Genomic DNA, 18,534 nt, shown 5'->3' on the forward strand with positions numbered 1-18,534 from the left:
GAGGTATGTCTTTGATTAGCTAGATATGTTGTTGTAGAACTAAAGCTTGTTTATTTGAAGAATGGTACCAACATACTAAGTCTGTTTAGAAACTGATGTATTGGTGGTATTCTTGCAGAGACACTTCTACCAAAAGGAGATCATTGCCGCCAGGGAATTGCAGTTGTTTACAGCAACCTCACCATTACCACCTCGGAACCCCTGCTGTAACAGTTAGGGCTGCTATTTCTGGGTTTGCTACCCATTGTCTGCCAGAGACAATTGCACTCGCTGCAACAGAAATAGCAGAAAAGATTATATTTTAGTATTTCATCTGATTCTTAGCAGAATCCAGCTGCTTTAGCCTGTGTGGCATGTGAAAAGGGGGTACAGCTAAATCATTCCAAGAAGATGGCTTTATGCTCAGGCTTCTGCATAAAAATGTTCTTTCATGTGTCCAGGTAAATCATGAAGAAGCGAACTTGCCATCTACAAGTCTATGGGCTATGATGGGTTCCTTCACATCTATGAATGCTGAAGGAACTAGTAGATGTGATTGCTCTCAGATCTTTAAAAGGTCTCGGCAATCAGGAGAGGTGCCACAATACTAGAGGAAGGGAAGTACCACCCTGGTCTTCAAAGGGGGCAAGAAGGAGATCCCAGGGAGCTACAGGCCACTTGGTCTCATTTAATCCCTGAAAAAGTAATGAAACATTTCATGCTGGAGGCCACCTCCACAAATGTGGTGGACACAAAGATGATGAAGAGTAGTCAGCATGCTTAACCAACCTGATTCCCCTCTATGCTGAGACAGCTACCTGGGTGGATGAGAGGGAAGAGCAGTGGATCTTTACCTGGACTTTGAGCAAGGATTTTGACATTGTCTCTGGGATTATTCTCATTGGTAAGCTCAGGAAATATGGGCTGGATGAGTGGACAGTGAGATGCAACCTCACTGATCGCTCATCCAGCCCAAATTTCCTGAGCTTGAACAGCAGATCCCCGAGGGTTGTAATCAGTGGCACAGGATCCCATTGGAGGCCTGTCTCTAGTGGTGTTCCCAAGGGGTCAGTACTGGTCCAGTATTGTTTAACTTGTTCATCAGTGACTTGGATCAAGAGGCAGGTGCCTCCTCAGTGAGTTCACTGACAGCACGAAGCTGGAAGGAGTTGAGAGAGAGAGCTCAACTCTTCAGAATGACCTCGACAGCTTGAAGAGGTGGGCATAGAGGAACTGTCTGCAATTCAACATATCCAGTTCTGGGCTCCTCAGGGCAAGAGAGGCATGTAGCTCCTGGAGCTTGTCCATCTGAGGGCAGCATAGATGGGGGTTGGAGCATCCCAGCTGGGACAGGGCCTATTCAGTCTGGAGAAGACTCACAGAAGATCACATCAATATATGTAAGTATCTGATGGATGGAGCCAAGTTCTTAGTAATGCTGAATAATGGGGAGAAACTGGAACATAGAAACATCCACCTGAACATGAGGAAGAAATTAGTGCTGCTAATTGAGCACTGGAGCAGGCTGCCCAGAGCAGTTGTGGAGTTTCCTTCCCTAGAGTACTCAAAAGTAGTCTAGACAAAATTCTGACTGCCATGCTCTAGGGGATGCTGCTTGAGCGAGGAGGCTGTGACCTCCAGTGGTCTTCTCCTGACCCGTCTGTTAAAGGGAAACAGTACTTTCCTTGAAGAAGGTTAATCCTGGAGGGAAGGTTACTCTTTAACCATCTGTTGTTTTGCTGCTTGTAATGATCTGAATATAAAATACTCAGGTGTATGTAGAGTGTATTTCAGCCTGGTATGATTGACAACAAAGTCAACTGGAGCTGGTTCAAGCTTTTCCTTCTCTTGTGGAAAAGTTAATTACTATTTAATTTTAAAGTAAAACTTATGTTCAAATACAACTGTTATGAATGTGCTTGTACTCATGCCCCTTCCCCTTAGTCTTTTTTTTTTTTTTCTGGAGACACAGTCATCTATCTGCATTCATAGGTTTAAAAGATAGAGCCTGTTTCAAAGTAGCCTCATTTGCTCTAACCTCTCAAGGTATTTTTGTGAGTGTTATGTTGAAAAGACAATATTCAAGTGAGATCTTTTCAAAGCTTAATAGAGGTTATTATCAATCTTCTTGGTCGAAAGATCCTTTCTGAATACATTCCAGAATAAAGCTGGTGTGTGAGGAAGGTGAGCTGCCTTGCTGAGATAATCCACTACTGTTCCTATTTATTTTGTAGTCTCTAAAGTTCTTGAGTTTGGTTTGATGTCATATGTTACAGGAGAGGAGAAATACTCTGTACAGAAGAGATGACTTTGTACAGAAGAGATAACTGTGTTATCTCTTTCTCCCTTTGTTCTTTTCAGGCTGCCATTGTACTTCCCAAGCAAATAGTCCCAGTTTTGCGTGTATGTTTTTACAAGAATAACACTTGATTTTTTAAAATTTTATCTTAATGGTCTCTGAGCCTCTGCTATTTCTCAACATCCATTTCAGTTCCAATCCTCTCTTCTGCAGTGCTCACCAAATCCCACTAGCTTTGTGTCAGCTGCACATTTTGTAAACATTCTCATTAGTGAAGAAATTTAAAAGACTTTTGAAGATAACCATGCCCAGCCTGGATTTCTCTGGTACTCTGAAGTGTCCTCAGTTGTTAAGCATTCATTCCAGGGTGTTGACCTGTTGCTGTTCTGGCATCCTGTTATCTTCTTGTGTGCCTGTAGTAAGATGATTTGTTTTCTGGTTCTGGCTCTTCCTGGCCTGTTACACAGCCTGCTGGATGTGGTCAGATGTCTTTTGTTCAGTGGAGGAAACCCAGAATTCTGAACTGAAGTCTGATTTCTTAGAGAATCTGTTTTGCTGTTCTTCCCGTGGTTAGTAGTGCTCCTATGGCAATTGTGAATTTACCCATCTTTAAACATTCTGTGAGTTTGCCTCTTAAATACAAGAGGCAGGTAGAATCTATCATTATTAACTTACTCTGGTGTTCCTTTTTACAATCATGCTAATTACATGGCAGTGTCAGAATACATGAAGAAAATTAACACTGTAAAATTTTGAATTTACCAGATTGTGAAAAATAATTTCTTTGCTGTATGATTACAAAGACTATGGTGATTCAGTTTAGTCCAAGTGGAAAACAAGTATGGGGGACAAATGAGGTTTTTCTTCAAATAAGGCTCAAGTCAAGCCACTATTCAAAGAATGGCATATACTACATACATGTAATATGGAATTTGGAATATGCTGTTAGGTTAGAAAGGAAAACTGTCTTGGCAGTGAATATTGTGGGCCTTTGAAAAGCATGACTTGCCCTGAAAATTCTATGTAAACCACATCTACACACCAGGAAAATCTTATGACTGTTCGATTTGTAGAATTTCCCAAAATTTGGGTTTTTCTCTTCCACTTTTCTTTCCTCCAATCAAATTTGTGTTCCTCTCTTTTCTCACAATTGTTTATCCTTTACTCCTTCCTTCTTTACAGTTACCTATTTTTTTTAATTTGCTTTTTCTTCCAGAATTTCTTTTCCTTCATCAGTGCTGTTTATGCCAGTGTTAAAGACAGTGACTACAAGGTGAAATTACACTATATAAAAAAATACTCATTTTTATAAGCTACTGGTCACTGTTTAAACAATGTTTGAGAATCTATTATGAGTACTTTCTCTTCTTGCACTACAGACTTTGGTTTTGCCCAGATGCAAGCATGTTTAAGACAGTGGAATCTAAGTAAAGCTAACAGCTGTTAACAGGACTTTCATCCTCCCTAAAATGTGTTTTTTGTCATACTTAACTTCATCATATGAAAGGGGATATTCTTGTCCTGGCAACTAGGAAAAAAAAAATTAAATGGCACAGACAGAAAAAGAAACTCTAATTCTCATTCTCTGAAGAGAAACTGTAGAGATTTTTTGTTTATTTTCACAGTATTTTTCTAGGTCCTATTTCATGTGTGCTTAGTTTACAGATTACAAGATTGTGAATCCACAAGCAAGTCAAAGGTTGTATCAATACATTTTTTTTCTAATTCTTGAGCAGTAGGATGTTTTTAACTTCTAAGTCATGGTACCCGTTTTCACATAATGCAATAACATCTGAATATAATTAGAACTTACCGGTAAATTTTATAAATCAGTGCATTGTATGAATTAGCTGAATATTGTAAGATTCTCTCCTACCTAAAGGTGTAACATCTGAGACAAGTCCTAGAATGTCTCATTAGCCTTCTTATCTCAGAAATGTATTTTATCAAAAATCAGCCTGGTGAGTATGATGATAAAGGAAAACAACAGTAAAATGGGGAGGAAAATGGTCTACTAAGAGAGAATTGTTTTGGTATTTCGTTAAATGTGTTCTCAGTGTTCAAGGGCAATTTTGTTGTGTACTATAACAGAGTTTTCCCAGATGAATGACTGCTAGCTGCTCAGTTACACAATTTGATCAGAAGTACCAAAGGCATATAGCAGATTTGGGATGAGTAAGTTTTTCTAGAGGCCATCAAACACCTGGATAAATTGGAGCCATCTCTGCTGCTCAGCTTACAGAGTAATGACAAGATAAAGCCTTGAGGGTGTTCTTAAGGGTGTTCTGTCTGTGGTCCCCTATGAGCTCATTGCTAACTGCTATAGGTACGTAGGACTCTAGAGATATTTTTATTTTCTATTTATACTTCTTCCTTACTAAATCATTTGCATGAACATGAAAAACAGCTACTCAAGAGGGAAGATATGCAATTTAAGATGTAGAGTTTTGTTTTCAGCTGGTCTTGTCAATATGCAGACTCTTTCTAAATTAGCGTTCACACTCTGGTTAGGATATAATAATAGTTTGCTTCTGTTTAGCTTTGAACAGCTGATCTTGAAGCCAAAATAAATTGTTCATTGGGAGATGGTATACAGGACAGGCCATTCAGTAATGCTAATGGAAGAAGTAAATGTCAGCTTTCTGCAACTGTTGTTTACATTACTCACTGCTTCTACCAGTCTGCTTACACAACTACTCATATTACCACTTTTAACACAGAAATTCAGATAAATCAGATTAATTTTGACTGGTAAAGTTAATTGGGTGTGCTGGACATGACCTTACATTGCAGAAGACCAAATGTGTACTGACCTGTATGCAAAGTAGTGTGGTCAGCAGGGAGAAGCTCTCCCCTCTGCTGTGCTCTGCTGAGACCCCACCTGCAGGGCTGCGTCAGCTCTGGGCTCCCAGCACAGGAATGACGTGGACCTGTTGGAGCGGGTCCAGAGGAGGCCACTAAGCTGACAGAGGGATGGAGCGCCTCTCCTGTGAGGAAAGGCTGAGAGGATTGAGTTTGTTCAGCCTAGAGAAGAGAAGGCTTTGAAGTGACCTCATTGCAGCCTTCCAGTACCTGAAGGCAGCCTGCAAGAAAGATGTAGAAACACTTTTTACAAGGACAGGTGAAAGGGAGAATGGTTTCCAACTGAAAGACAGAAAGTTTAGATTAGATACTAGTAAGAAATTGTTTCTTGTGAACGTAGTGAGGCATGATAACAGGTTGCCTACAGTAGCTGTTGATATCCCTTCACTGGAAGTGTTCAAGGTGAGTTTGGATGGGACTCGGAACAACCTGCTCTAGTGAAAGGTGGTGCTGCCCATGGCAGGAGTTGGAATTGAATAATTTTTACGGATCATTTCAATGATTCTATGATATGAACCAACCCATTGCATTTTGGCAAAGTAATGCTGCTTCAGACTGTGTTTTTGACATGTTACAGAGAACTTCATTCTTCACAAGAAATGTGATAGGTGAAGGCAACTTTTAATCTAACAAAAAGGTGATTCCAGAAAAAAAATCATCCAGTCATAACCAGGATATCATACAAGGGATTAATAACTGTGAAGAAATTGTAAGTTCGCATGGTCTAGCTTAGCCAGAAACATCTGTGTTATGAAGATGTGTTCCTTTTAGAAATCCCAATGATTTCTAAATCATTGTTTTTCAGCCTCTTTACATGTTTCCTACTTTATTGCATATAAATTCTGCTACTTAGCTTGCAAGAGTGTTGTGTTCATTGTTGCAGCAGCTTTGCCTGCTGTTGGTCTGAGAGCTAGAGGCTGTTTGGCCTTTGCGATCTTGTTCCGTGACCTGTGCATGTTAAACTTAATGGCAGTTAAAAAGCATTGTTTTAATACATGATGTTTTAATCTAGCTGTGTAATGTACTTGAGTTAATTCACAATCATGTGCTTGACAGCTCTGGATAGGATAGTGATGATGATACTGTCCAGTTTGTCTTGTGCAATAAAATGTAAGTTAGCTGAGACAGCTAGGAGGTAGTTAGCCTCTGGCAAAGAAAGTTCTCAGAACAGCTGTAGCTGTATACTGTTTTCATACCTTGGAAAAATCTTTATACTTTCAGAGACTTATGTATAAATTCAGAAAAAAAAGTCTGTCAGCAGATGAAATTTTGAGGCTTAGCAAAGACTATTCTCACCAGCTTTGCTAGAGATCTATGACAAATTACTGAACTCTTCAAGGTTCTACTAGGCTCACATAATGCTTCTTTCATTACAGCTCTGACAGAAATTTTAGTAGTTTTAAATAAAATATTTTAATAGGATGCTACCCCTTGGGTAGGCTTCCTCTCCCATAAATCATAAAACATGTTCTTGGAGTTGGTCTATTAGATTCTTAAATGTTTGTGGAGATTATACTACCGGGTCTATGTTTGATTGTGCTGTTCCAGTTTAACCTGTGATAGCTGGAGGTGTGGGTATGGCACTGCTTCTTAAGCCAAAACCATGCAGTGGCTTTTGCTATGGGGCTTTGTCTGGGGATATGGGGACTGTCAGTGCCAACTTCACTAAGTCACCCTGTGCTTTCCATGAAGAGAAAACTTAGCCAGTTGAAGAGACTTTACATCATGGAACACTCCATTCTCCTGGCTGGCAGGAGCAGAATGGTGCGTTAGTAATGTCTAACTGCTGCAACAGTGTGCTGCAATGCTTGAGTCAGAGCCCTATAACCTTTCCCATGCACTCTTTAATACTCAGGTGGAATATAATGTATGTGTGAGACTGTTACCACAATCAAAACATTCTGTTCTTGTCCACCTGATTTTTATTTTTTTTTTAGGATTTTTAAAAGCCTTCATTAGTCTCAAAGCCTTTGTCTCAAATATAGATCTATCTAAGATCATGGTTTTCAATTATTTTCCTAAAATAGAGAATAATCAGAATTCTTTTTAAATGAAAAACTTGAAGTAATGAAAAAAGTTAGGGCTATAAACTTTATTTTTTAATGCTTTTTGTAACTAAAGGAGCAGAATTGGATACTACTTTTAAACAGTGTTAAAATCTGTTTCTGATAAGAAGATACTCAGAGGAGTTAGAAGCTTGTAGCACAGTGTTGTATTCATATTGCTGTTATCCTATTTCTAGAGTCCTGTACCTTCTAGATGGTTTTCTCATGAGCATCTCTTCTCAGCAGTGTTGTTCCTGCTGCTTCGTCAGGGCTCCTCCATGGGTCCTCCAGACCGGGAAACCCACCCCCTTTTATCCCAGTTATCCTCATTTGCCACAGCTGCTGCCCAATTAAGGACATTGCAGCTGTAGCTCATTTAGAAGAACTAGGATCAGGGCAAGGCCACTTACACAATACATATATTTTACAAGGACTCCTACTACATTCATACATATGTTTACAATACGTATATTCAGGCCCCTGCAGCACAGAACTTATCAATGGTTTTCAAATATTTCTGTTATCAATTTTCATGAAACAATTTTTTTTTCCAAATTTCACTTCCTCTAGAGTGTGTAAAACGCATGCAGTTAACCAGCCATTCTGAATTTCTGAAAATTTACAACTTACTGAAAATATCTGGGACTTTTCTGCAAAATTAATGAGGACTTTTTCCACTATAAGATTTGTATAGAATGACATGCTCAGAGCAATAACAAAATGGAGCAAAACAACTGTCAGGTTAATCCCTGCAGCAGAGAGTGGGAATCTGGCAAAAAGTTGTCATCTCTTGTTACCTGTCTAGTAATAGAGGTGTTATAAAGTGTCTTAAATGACATAAGAGTTCTTGAAGTACATTAATATTAGACAATAAAGAGTAAGATTCAACTAAATCATAACATACTAGTATCTGGAAGAAAGTAGATAAATTTAATACCTCAGAGTTAATTTTTTCAGGATAAAAGATGAAAATATCAAGGAAAATAAGCCATCATGCAACTGTGGATTTGTACTGGAGAAGTGTTTGTCTAATAGGGGTTTAACTCTCTTGCACTTGCTAATTTCAGTAAATGTAAAGGGGTGCATTTAAATGGGTCATGTCTAATTAGAAGTTTGGAAAGCAGAATGATTCCATTCCAGGGAGGCCAGTAAGCTAAGTAAATATACACACCTTAGTTACAAAGGGCTTGATATTAATATTTTGGGTGATGAAACTAGGTTGATACATTGTTGTTAATATTATATTGTCCATAGTGCTTATAATTTTGTGAATTGTTTCTTGTATTATTTATTGGCCCATTGTATTTACTTCTTATTTAGCAGGGCATATTGATTTTTCTAAGTGTGTCAGAGGTAAAGTCCTCTGCCTCACTATTGCCTTCATGCATGCATTCTTATATGTGCCAACAGTATCACTAAGGACAATGGTTGAACATGTTTTGCCCCTGACTGCCATCTGCCTTTTCACCAGGCCCAGTATTGTGAATAAATTATCAAGCAAAGCAGGCTGTCAGTGTAGTATGCCTGGGTATAAGTGTGTGTTGACATTTAGGTTCAGGAATGTTAGTATGTGTGGTAAGCAGCACAGATTCATAATTGTTTTTAACTTTCTCAGGAGTCTTTCAAAAAACACAGAAAACCTGAATTCTGCTGGTAAACTACTGAACCTCTTCTAAGACTGGATGCATTAAGAATAATTAACAAGGAAGACAACAAATTTGTGAGTGGATAGATGCAAGCAGACTGAGAAGAGTAGTAAGACAGCCATCCCTCCACTGACCAAATAAAGTGACATTTAAAAGGTAACTGGAAACCATTACTGGAGTGCTGTATAAGAAAATCCCAGGGACAAGGAAACAAATATAATAAGTTACAAAAAATAAGCTATTATAGCCCTAGATGTAAGGGATATAATGGTAAAATAATCCCCAAGCCAGCAACAGTTTAGTTGGAGATGCAGTTGTGTAAGGACTGAAACAGGTATGAACCACATGGAAATCTCTTGCAAAGCATTCATTATCCTGCTCCACTGTAAACAAACCAAGCTATTTTTTTATCATCAGAAGATTATTAGGGGCACTATTATTATCATTATTAATTAATTGGGAATTATAATCATAAATAGTCTCTTTTGTGAAAGAGGTGATAATGGTTGTTGAAACAGGAAAATTGTTTTGAAGTAATGATAAGAGTTATGTCTCTTCCCTCTTTTAGCATCTCTTCCCACATCACTCCCACTGCATTCAGCCATTGCCCTGCCTGTTCAGGGGGACTTGCAAGAGACTAAGTTTGCTACTTCTGATTTGTCCTTCCATGGTGTAGGACAAGCAGAAGAAGAAAAAAAATGTGGTGCTTTTGTTAATCCTGTTTGCTTCTGCTGCTGCCTTGCATCCCTCCAACTCTTTCTTCAGAAGCTAAGGTTATGCAAGTAGCAAGTAAAACCAACTCTTCAGGTTGCTGAAACAACTGATTATTTCTCTTATCCCAAATAAAACAGGTAGGTTGCTCATCTGAATTGCTTCCTACTTTGCCCGGGCCAAAAGCTATTTTTTTTCACTTGAGACTCTGAACAGGCTGCATTTTAGAAAGAACTATGTTCAGAGCAATCTAAGTAAAGGTTGCACAGGCATGTCTGTTTCTGAAGCTGCTGCACAGAGGGAGGGCTTTCCAGAAGAACCCCTGAGAGCAAAGGTGTGGCACAAATCCTTGCACAGGGCACATCCAAACTGGAAGGTTAACCCTAAATACACTAGCATCATGCTAAATTCAGAAACCATCCCAAAAGTTAAGTAGAAGTTGTCCACTTAGAAACTGATTGGCTAGATGGGCAGATTTCTAGCTAGTCTTGTTGCCTGGGGAATTGGCCTGCAAAACCTGTGTTTGTCACAGCGTAGAATTTCTAAATAAAGGAGTTGGACCCTTATGCATGAGTAAGGGCAAGAGCAGCAAGTTGTCATTCCAGTCCAGCTGTCAAAAACTTGTGGACTGTTGGAGAATAACTCAAATACACTGTGTTTCACTGCTTTGTAGTCAGCATCCACAGAGAACATTGACAGGATGTGAAACTGTGTTACTCAGGCAGTGATGAGGCTCCATTATCAGCATCATTGATGTATTCATTGCTATTCCTTTATTCCTATACATCACGCATTAAACATGCAAAATTTTGACTGCTTTGAAGAATGAAGGATCCCCCAAAATATTGGTCCTTCTACATACCCATTCTCTTTCCTATACTTATTTCCTGTGGGTTAGAGTGGATGGGGCTTTTTATTGGTTTTGTGGGGGGCTTGTCCATATTTTTGTTTGTTTGTTTATTTGGTTTTTTTTGTAAGTCTGCCTTTAAATATGCCTGAAACTTGATTAATTGCATCTGTATTCCTAGCTGGAGTACACGGTCTGCCTAGAAGAAAAATAGCCTTTTTCTTGCATGAGAGAGGAGCTGAGGAAGCACAAGAGAAGGTAAGAGTAAGAGGAAGGTCATAATGGGAATAAGAAACAAACTGAGTTAAAACTAAATTATGGCAAAATATTCAGGCCAAGGAATGTAAAATGGAGGTTCCTGGCATTTAGTGGGAAGCACATTTGACTGGGCCAGTTCTTTTGCCTCCTTATGGCTGGTGCAGGTTTTTCAGGTAGCTAACATATAACTTTAAAACTAACTTCTATGCTTTGTTTCATCTGATAGGCGTACTTGGAACACCCTGTATAAGCGACTTCACACAGAAGCAATTATTGATTGTAGTTGGTTAGAGGATGATCTTAGGGATAAAGAAAACTTTGTAGAGATTGTAAACAAGTAACATTTTTATCATGCTACTCTGGCTCACGTATGCTATTGTTTTGTTATGGTTAAAGGAGTGTTATAACAATTTAAGAAACAAGTGCGTTAATGCTGCTGCAATTGTGGAGCGGCTGAATTGAGGGTTAAGGCAATCCACCTTCAGAGATCTCAAATTTCAGTCATTATGAAAGTGCTTTTTACCAGGCATAGCTTATTCATTTCAAGGATTATGTTGTTGTGTAATTTTACTCAAGAAACAGCCTGGCTATTAGCAGACACTGATGAGTAGAAAATATGTTTCAAGGACTGTGATTGCAATAGCTACCACAAGCAATGCAACAGACCATACAACCTGCACATCAGTTTGGGAGTGGAGGTCTGCAGTTATATTGAAGATTTTATTTAATGGCCAGGCTTTGCCACAGGCTTTCTGGAAAATCAAAGCATTGGTTTCAAATTGGCAAGAAAATTGGCAAAGGTGTTACCGTAGATGACTTGAAAGGTCATAGATTGAACCTTTTCTACTTTGTTTCTGAAAGTACATGTGTTAATCTGGGTTTGTCCCTCTTTGGAAATTCTTTTAATTTTAACTCAGATAACAGCAAATTATTTGCTGCCAAAGCATTATGGAATTATGCTGCACACAGCTACCGTATTTTCTTGTCCTGACAAATACTACTTTCACTGGGGTTTTTTGTACCTTGGCTTAAAGAAAGTGGCATTAAATTGCATTGGAAGCTAAACTGAGTAGACTGTATTGATAATCCTGTTCAGATCCCTTGTACTGGCCTTCTTTTTATGTACTCCTGGCATATAGAGCCATGTTAACACGTGATGGTAGAATTTCTAGATAAGCATGCCATGATGATACATTTTCTCCCCTAGTAGTTCCTTAATCTACAATTATACAGTGGAGAATAATATTCTTGTGCTGAAAATGTAATTTGGCCAAACACCTAAGTTCTTGAAAGTTAGATAATCTCCACTTTGAAAGCACAAAGACAGCGTGCGATTTCCCTGAAAGAAAGAATAAATTAGTGGTAGATACAGGGACAGTACACTGAGGTCAACTCTTTTTCCAATGATCTAGGTGGCAGAAATGTTGAATTCATGTTGAAAGAGTGAATTTCCTCTTTCAGCTTGATAATTTGCATTAATTACTCGATGGGAAGAAGAGGGATATTCTGAAGGCATTCCGTAAAATAACCATGGTCAACAAGAATTTTGACGGGTAAGTTTAAATACTTGTAGTTTTAAATTTGGGTTCTCTTTAGTAAAAATTCTTTTGAAAACAAGCTGTCCAAGAAGAGATAGTGAAAATAAATAGCGACTTATCTTACCCTTGTAATGATTTCCTGAGTAACTTCACGAGGTGGAAGTGTTTGTAGGAGGATGTACTTTGATTTCAAATAAAGCAGGGTTTGTAAACATATTCAAATCACTGTGCACATGGCAGCTTTGTTTGCTCCTAGAACCTATGCTAGATTGGTTATATATTAGAAATCTCATGCAACATTTATATTATTGTGCAATTAATATCTTTAAAGGTTTGCTAAAATACTTTGCAGATTTTTTTCTAATACCATAGAAGTTCTGCTATCCTTCCAATCATAGATTTTTACATTACAAAGTTATTTTAGTACCCTCTTCAAAAAGCACATTACAAGTGTGCTGCTCTATTGGGCCTTGCTGGCTTGCCTGCTAGCTGGATGCTGGCTGGGTATCTGTGACTGTGCAGTTCCAAAAGAGCCATTTTGTGGTTGTGGGGGTTGGACGTTTTTTTGCAGTATGATTTAAAATCCACTTTCTTCAAGATCCACCACCCACAACTACTTTTTGGCCAAATTTAAGACTGAAAAGAGGGAACCTAGTAGTGACTTAGTCACTTCTGTTGTGTGCCAACAAGTTGCTCGTTTGCTGATTAGCCACCTGCTTTTGATCTGGATTATATCCAGACCTGCTCCAGCTGGCCAGAGAATGGGAATGTCAGCTGTAGTCAAGGATACCTGCAAAGCATTGAGAGCTGCAGTAAAGCATCTTTGAAGAGAAGCACAGGGAAAGGCAAATTAAAGGGAAGGCAAGGGAAAAACAGAGGCAAGGAGCCAATTTCTGATCTCAGCATCACTGATGTCACCAATACAAATTTGGTCCACAGAGTGCTGAGGAAATGAGAATAGAAATAGGTCAGAGGGAAAGGTGACAGACTAGCACAGGTGACAGCAAAGGGAAAATTAATTGTCTCAACTGTAATCTTAATGACTACTCTGCTTTAACACTTGAAATGTCTCTTACTCATCCAAGAGCATAAAATTAATAAAATCTTTCCTACAGTCTGCTTGTATTTCATAGCTGCTCCAGACAGGAATTTTTACTAGTGGTGCACCCATCTGCAGATTCATTTGAAAAGCAACATGCTTTTCAGATCTAATGAAGACGAAAAGGTTTAAATCTCCTCATGTTTCAAGTGAAATCCTATAGTAACAAACATACTTATACTTAAGATCTTCTTTCTTGTAGTGTTCTACACATTTCTAAGGTTGCTTAATTTGCTGGTGAATATCAACAAGTTTCAACTATTCTTTAGAACATGTCTTTGTAGAAAATTGCAGCAAACACACAAAAATTTTCTTCCTGAAATATTTTCTTTTGAAATTGGTCATGAAACTCTATTGGTGAATCAAAAAAGATGAAAATAAATGTTAAGTTTGCTGCAAGGATTTTTTAGTTGTTTCATTAGACTATTCATTCTGAAATTATTTTTTCTTCTTCTAAAGTAAGGAACAGAAAATATGCATGAACAATCCCTCACCTGCTTTCAAGTATTCTTCAATCTTAAAAAGTTGTGCGTAATTATTTGTTTACAGTGAGTCCATTCTTTAAGTTTTTGAACATTTGCCCCTGGAAAGTTGTTGATTTGTTGGGGTTTTTCAATGTTTTGGTTTGGTTTTTGAATTTTTTTTTGGTAGATTGACCAACAATCATAAAAACTAAGGCAAATAGTCAATTTCATGTGTTTAGGTACCACAAGGGTTAATATCATTCAGTCTGATAATATACATTGTAGTTATTGACTTTCACTAAAGAGAAATAAGGCTTTGGAATTCTTTGTCCTCTTGAATAGCACTATGATTTTTGGAAGTGTTTGAGAAGTCCCACTGAACTGAGGGAAAGGCAGCAATGTCTCATATTCCTATTTTCAAATACTAGGAGGCCTGATCTAGCAGTAACGTGTGCTGGGTTCATTTTCTGACTGTTGCCTTAGAAAGAACAGGGTTTTTTTGCAGAAGTTTTTTTTTTGTAAATGTGCATTTATAGGAGATTGTCTTTGACTTGAAGCTGACAGACTTTGTTGTCTGAAAAATCACCTCTCACAAAAAAGAAAAAAAAAAAAAAAAACAAAGAAAAATTTCCTTCCAGTTAGTTACAGTCTTAGACATAACTACGAGATACTGTATATTAAAATATAGACATACCACTGCCCCTAGATACAAAACTGTCATCTGAGGTCAACAGTTTACATTAATAAGATATTTGAAATTCTCATTTCCATATATTTCTGTTGCAGGTTGATTTCTTTTGTTGTATATTACCCCACCCACAAAACTTTGCAAGTGGAAGCCTCACACAGGACTGTCCTTGTACTTGAGCAGCATTGCTTGCAGAATTTAACACTTGTCATGTTTACAGATTTCCAGCTTGAAACCTAAACCGAGCAGGTGTGTGATTAGCTAATTAACACAGCCAGCTGAGCTTTTTAAAATTAATTTAAGTATAAAATATATAGCATACAGATAGCAGTTTTAATACTTCTGGATGAGGTCATTCCTCCTAATTTGGAAGCAGATTCAGTAGGAATAGATATCTATTTAGCATCAACAGGATTGTATGATAGTCTAATGAAAGTCAAATCATGTTATTCAGCAAATATTTAAGATTAGGAAATACCTGTAGGTTTTTGCAACTCAGTTCCAAAGTTGAAGAAATTTCAGAATTTAAGATGTCTTGCTGTAGTAGGTTTATAAAATACCTTAATGCTATTATTTTGGAAAAAAATAAATATCATTGTTCTTTGTTTTCATTCTTGTTATTTCTGCATTTCTTGCAGAAATTTTTTTATTTCTCTTAGCAGCAGCTGGAGCTGAGTTGTGGTCCACATCTTCCTAGTAAAATTTGTACAACCATTCGGGATAGAAATTTGCATTAAGCTTGCTGGTATAAACTTCAGTATGCTATAAATGCAGCCAATGCACTTTTTACCAGGGCAGCTTCTTTATTGGTCCACTGAAAAATGTTCTCTCTACAGTGATCCTACTTGTAAGAGTGATCTGCTCTTTGTTGTATGCTTAGTAGGAAATGTGAGTGAAACCTGGGATGAATTGTAAAAGTTTCTTCCCTTCAAGCTTGTTTGGCTTTTTTTTATCATGCCTTAAGTAAAAAGTCTGCTCCTGCAAAGGTAACCTTCGCCATTTAGCTGGAGAAGGAGTCACAAGGTGATCATGTGCAGCGCACCTCCACGCTTCCCTCTCAGCAGTTCCTCCTTTCCTCTCTGGCAGCTGCTAGATTGGAGGTGAACCCTGTCCTGCACTGGGCTGGTCCAAACCAGATTCCACTTCACCTGTTTCCAAATAAAAATAATCATCTTTCCAGGTTGAGGCTGCAGTCAGTTGCCAACATTTGCTAACACAAAGCATGCCTGTGAAGATGTGTATTGATGACACAGGACCATAATTCTCATAAGGTCTGATTTCAGGCAAGTGCTTTTATTAACATCCCTGTTATATGCCACTCATGGACAATATCCCCCTGATGCATGAATTGCAGCCAGGAATAATGAGGACATATTAGGAGCTCTTAGGAAATGAGATGACACTTCAGCATGACCATGACTACGGTTTATGACTGATATCATAGTGGAGGGGTCGCTCTGATCTCTTGTGGAGTGATTTACCACACATTACAGAATACATGCAGAAAACTTCATTAAACCATATGTAGTAAAAAGATCCTGAACTCCCTAATAAAAATGTTTCTCCAAATTCTGCAGTGTAGAGTATCAGGAATGCATTAAAAATCTGGTTTTGTCTAAGAATAAAAGTGCATTTGACCTCTTAGGAAAAATTGAATTTAGCACAATCTGAACAAATACTTTTCTCTTGGCAATGCCTGCTGTTCCCTAAAAGGATAGTCTAGTTGTTCAGAGGATTTTTCTTTCCTTTGTTGCTTGCACAGTCTCACATATTCTCCAAGAATAAGAGTAAAGAAATTGGTACTTCAGCCTCATCTTTCTAGCTCATAGAAGTGATAGAGAAGACAAGATCCTATTTCTAAGCAAGAACATTCCATTTTCTAGCTTATAGACCACAGATAATGCATGTGAAATTGCTTGGGAAAGTTCTCATGATTTCTTGGGAAAATTACAGAAGAGCTGCTTCATTCTCATTCTTTCTTAAATCGGGTTAATGTAAAAAGCAGCCACTATATATCTTGAATCAAGGCACAGTATTCTTTAAGTTGCCTAGATGCTTTGTAATCTAGGCAACTTGATTTACAAAATTATATTTGTCTTGATATGGTGTCAATAACAATATTTGCACAAAAGAATAAATTTTAAATGTTTTTTATTCTATTCTGCATTTTCAAATTATTTGATTCTTTTATAGTTTTTCAATCTAGTCACTTAGTCATTCCTGTAACTTCTTGTAGTTCAGAGATTCCTAGATAATATGCTGCAAGTACTGAGAATAGTTGGAGGTTAAAAGAAGTGCCAAAATCTATCTGGTTTAATCTTTGCCGTGGTTTGAAGTAAGAAAACCAGCAAGGTATGCTTTAAATGCCAGCTGAAAGTCAAAGAGCCATCTAAAATGTAGGAAGTGCTTTTTGAACTCTCCAGGAACTGGATTTATATAATAAATATGTATAGCTTATCTATAAGTCCTTTTATATTCTGGCTTCTTCACCTTGCGACAGGTCTGGTTGCCGGCAGAAGGCATTCCTTCAGAGTTTTGGTGATCCAGTCTACTCTGAGTGTCATTGAAGTGGTGGAAGGTGGTGTATTGCTGCTTTCCTACAATGACATGCAAGTAGCTCTTTAACATAAATACCCATATTGCTTCAAAGCTGGTGCAGGTAGTTTGCCCATAGCGGGTTCATATTTTGTCCAGAAACTGTAATCCCATTGTTTTTTTCCGAAAGTTGGCATATCACTCCTGTAAGAATGTACCCTGTAAAAGGCTGGCTATGTGTTGTGCTATGTGTTTCTCAAAGCTTTTTAGAAAGCTTTTACAACAAAGATGTTTTTAGAGAAAAATATTTTTCAGCTTTCAGGTATAACTACACCTCCAGATATAATTAGAATGTGATTAGGCTGGTTTCCCCTAATTTCAGTAATTTCTCAGCATTTTTGCTGTAACATTTTCCTAGGCATTGTGACAGAAGGGGAGAACTTAACATTCTTAATATCTTTTGATCATCTATGTCATTTAGCTTGTTCTGATGCATCTGCCATTGCAAAGGAAACTAAGTTTTCATACCTGGGGCATATCTTTTCAATTACTTTTACAAGTAATTGTAAACCTTATATATGTAGTTTTTAGTATAAAGACATAACACCACCCTGGGGGCAGGCACTGTGCCTGGAACTGTCCTGCTGGACAGACCTCGACAGGGCAGGAGAAAATATTTTATAGATAAGGAACAATAAACAACCTTGAGATTGAGAGCTGGAGATTGAGAGCTGGAGATCTCCGACTCATTCTTCAAGTTAAAAGAGACTTTTAACATTCTCGGGGTCACAGTGACACAAAAGGCCCCGAGAGACTTTGATCCTTCAACAGTCACGGGTAGGACGAGGAACTTGAGAGAAGTGGGAAGCCTGACTGCCAGTGCAGACTGAGGCAAAGAACTCGGTGAGTACCTCAGCCTTCCAGTTTTCACAAGTCCACCCTTCTCCCTTACCGGGATTGATACACTCTACTTGCTTTCTTTTCTGACCTATGTTCTTATAAAATCCCTTGTTGTTCTTCACATCTCTTGCCAAGTCCTGTTCCATCTTTGCCTTGACTTTCCTGATGCCATCCCTACACATCCAAATTATATCCCAGTAGTCTCCACAGGTTACCTGTCCCTGCTTTCACAGGCTGTACATTTCTTTCTTACTCCTCAGTTTGATGAGCAGATACTCAGCCTTGCCAGTTTCCAGCCTGCCTTCCATGATTTCCTACACATTGGGATAAAGATCTCTTGTGATCTAAGAGAGTTCCCATCAGCCCCTCTCTTCTTAGGGACCTTATTCACCAATTTTTTTCCAACAGCTGGAAGTCCACTCTTGCAAAGTTCAGGATCTTGATTTTGCTCCTTGCCAGGCCCAAACTCCTTGAGATCATGAACTCAACCAGCGTGGTTGTTACAGCCAAAGCTGCCTCTGATCTTAACTCCTTTGATATGCTTATCCATCACATTGGTGAGTACCGGGTACAGTAATGTCTCACCTCTGGTTGGTTTGTCTAATACCTGTGCTGGAAGTTGTCCCCCACACTTTCCAGGAGTCTCCTGGATTGCTTGCTGTA

At 38.3% G+C, this 18,534-nt stretch overlaps 1 long non-coding RNA gene across 2 annotated transcripts in view; it reads left to right on the plus strand.

Moving 5' to 3' along the window:
• Positions 1-18,534, plus strand: part of LOC132086876 (uncharacterized) — a 67,610-nt gene that overhangs the window by 2,370 nt on the left and 46,706 nt on the right. The window contains exons 2-5 of one of the 2 annotated variants that reach the window (XR_009420448.1): positions 8,801-8,987; positions 9,400-9,682; positions 10,571-10,647; positions 12,109-12,200. This is a non-coding gene — a long non-coding RNA (uncharacterized LOC132086876). The remainder of the gene's footprint in view (positions 1-8,800; positions 8,988-9,399; positions 9,683-10,570; positions 10,648-12,108; positions 12,201-18,534) is intronic. The other variant, XR_009420449.1, reaches the window with a different exon arrangement.

Source organism: Ammospiza nelsoni, chromosome Z, assembly GCF_027579445.1.
Source record: "Ammospiza nelsoni isolate bAmmNel1 chromosome Z, bAmmNel1.pri, whole genome shotgun sequence".
Lineage (NCBI taxonomy): Eukaryota > Metazoa > Chordata > Aves > Passeriformes > Passerellidae > Ammospiza > Ammospiza nelsoni.